This window comes from Primulina eburnea, chromosome 10 (assembly GCF_022965805.1).
Source record: "Primulina eburnea isolate SZY01 chromosome 10, ASM2296580v1, whole genome shotgun sequence".
Classification (NCBI taxonomy): Eukaryota; Viridiplantae; Streptophyta; class Magnoliopsida; order Lamiales; family Gesneriaceae; genus Primulina; species Primulina eburnea.
Window position 1 is genome coordinate 11,071,026 of NC_133110.1, and position 3,154 is coordinate 11,074,179.

Below are 3,154 nucleotides of genomic sequence, written 5' to 3' on the forward strand. Positions count from 1 at the left end.
AGTTTGTGATATTATTCATAGACGATATTCTCGTCTACTCCAAGAATCAGGAGGATCACAGCAGACATCTGACCACAGTGCTGCAGACCTTGCAGAAGCACAAGTTATTCGCAAAGTTCAGTAAGTGCGAATTCTAGTTAGAGAAGGTGGCGTTCTTAGGCCACATCATTTCTAGCAGTGGTATTTAGGTAGACCCAGCGAAAGTTGCAGCAGTCAGAGATTGGGTTGTGCCTCAAAATGCATCCGAGATCCATAGTTTTCTTGGACTAGCAGGATATTACCGGAAGTTCATTCAGGGATTCTCCTCCATTGTCGTTCCACTCACATCACTGACCAAGAAAAATTCTAAATTCGTGTGGAGCGAGGAGTGTCAGAAGAGCTTCGATACCTTGAAGCAAGCTCTTATCTCAGCACCAGTTTTGGCCATGCCATCAGGGCCCGGCGAGTTTGTCCTTTATACCGATGCTTTGAAGCTCGATTTAGGTGCAGTTTTGATGCAGCATGGGAGAGTGATAGCGTATGCTTCTCGATAGCTGAAGGTCCATGAGTAGAATTACCCTACCCATGATCTAGAGTTGGCGGCCGTAGTTTTTGTCTTGAAGATTTGGAGGCACTATCTGTATGGAGAGAAATGCCAGATCTTTACCGACCACAAGAGCCTCAGGTATTTCTTTACGCAGAAGGAGCTGAACATGTGTCAGAGGCGTTGGTTGGAGCTTGTGAAAGACTACGATTGTGACATCAGCTACCACCCGGGTAAAGATAATGTAGTTGCAGATGCATTGAGCAGAAAAGTCGCAGTGATGGCCCATTTGACGATTCAAAAACCTCTTCAGTTTGAGATGCAGAGGTTTAATCTTGAGACTTATCCCCGAGGTAGAGTTCCTCGTCTATCTACCTTGACCATTCAGTCTTCCTTTATGGACCGTATTCACAGTGGTCAGTCAGCAGATGAGCAATTGGCACAGTGGAAGAAGAGAGATGAAGCCAAGGGCAGTGTCTTGTATACTATCAGCGACGGTATTGTGAGATACCGAGATAGGATATGGGTTCCTAGCAGTGATTCTATCCGAGCAGACATCTTATCAGAGGCCCACATGTCCCCATACTCCATTCACCCTGGGAGTACGAAGATATACAAAGATCTGCAACTATTGTATTGGTGGCCTGGTATGAAGAAGGACATCAGACGATTTGTGTCCGAGTGTCTGACCTGTTAGTTAGTGAAGGCCGAGCATCAGAGACCAGCAGGTTTGGTCAAGCCTCTTCCTATTTCTGAGTGGAAGTGGGAGAACATTACCATGGATTTTGTGACCGGATTGCCGAAGTCAGCCAGGGGATCGAATGCTATTTGGGTGATTGTAGATCGTCTTACCAAATCAGCGCACTTCTTGCCTATTAAGATGACATTCACCATGATTCAGTATGCAGAGCTGTATAACCGGGAGATAGTCCGACTTCATGGTGTTCCAGTTTCGATCGTGTCCGACAGAGATCTCAGATTCACTTCCTCATTTTGGAAGAGTTTGCATTCGACTTTGGGTACGAAGTTGTTGTTTAGCACAGCTTTCCATCCGCAGACAGATGGGCAGTCGGAGCGAGTTATTCAGATTTGGGAGGATCTTCATTGATTTCTCAGGGATTTGGGAGTCGAACTTATAATTGGTTGAGTTCACCTATAACAACAGCTTCCAGTCTTCTATTGGTATGGCTCCGTATGAAGCACTGTGTGGCCGCAAGTGCAGATCTCCTGTTCATTGGGATGAAGTAGGAGAGAGAGCAGAATTGGGTCCCGAGATTATTCAGCAGGCTGCCGATGTAGTAGTCAAGATCCGTGATCGGATGAGGACTGCTCAGAGTCGACAGAAAAGCTATGAAGATCAGAGAAGGAGAGACCTAGAGTTCGCAGTGGGCGACCATGTTTTTGTTAAAGTGGCACCTATGAAGGGTGTCATGAGATTTGGAAAGAAAGGGAAGCTCAGTCCGAGATTCATTGGACCGTTTGAGATCCTCGACAGAGTTGGGACGCTAGCTTATCGTGTGGATCTTCCGCCGAATCTGTCCGGAGTACACAATGTGTTCCACGTCTCCATGCTGAGGAAGTATATGGCAAATCCTTCGCATGTGCTGAATTTCGAGCCGTTGCAGCTTACTCCGAACCTGTCTTATGAGGAGAGACCAGTCCAGATCCTAGACCGGCAGGAGAAGAAACTTCGGAACAAGTTGGTTAAGCGAGTCAAAGTCAAAGGGCTCAACCATTCTGAGGAGGAAGCTACGTGGGAGTCTGAGCCGGAGATGAGAGATCGTTACCTTGAGTTATTCGGTGAGTTCTAATTTTGAGGACGAAATTTCTTTTAAGGGGGGAAAGATTGTAGAACCCGTAAATCAGTCTACGTATAAGGCAAAAATAATTCTAGTATTTTAAATTTAATTGACTTCATTGCCTGATTATTTTTGAAGTTAATTATTTTATTATTTCAGTTCAGTAGTTTGATTTTTCAGTTATTTCAGTGAGGCCGGACTGGAGTTGGAGTTTTGAGATAGAATTTAAGATTCGAGAAATAGTTCCAAAAGTTAATTTAGCTAGCAAGTAAGTTCATTTAAGTTAAAAAGGAGGTTTGAGGATTTAATTTGATTACTTGAGGTGATTAAGAAATAAGTTCATTTAAGTTCCAATAATTAAGGGTTTAATTCACTAAATTAATTAAAGGATTAGTGAGGCTTTTAAGGGTTATTAATTTACTAGATAACCAACATTTCCCCTTTATTTTATTATGCATTTTCGGCCACCCCTAGTTGCTAGAAGGTTCATTTGCCAACTCATCACCTTGGACCCCTTCTTGGTATTTAATTAGGATGATAATTCTTTTTGTTTGGGAGCACCATTAAATTATTAATTAACCTCATTCTAACCTAGACTACCATGCATAAATTCGGCCACCTCATCCCCAAGTAGACTTGATATCAAACAATAATTCAAATTTCAAAAGGAGAGTGGACTTGGTCTTGATTCTTCCTTATATTTTTCACCCATCTTCCCTCACTCCCCAACCATTTCCTCCCTCCCTCACCACCGAATTCAGCACCATTCAGAGCCCCATTTGTGTGAAAAAAATCGTGATTCTTAGCTAGAGGGAAAGAAAGAAAAAAAATC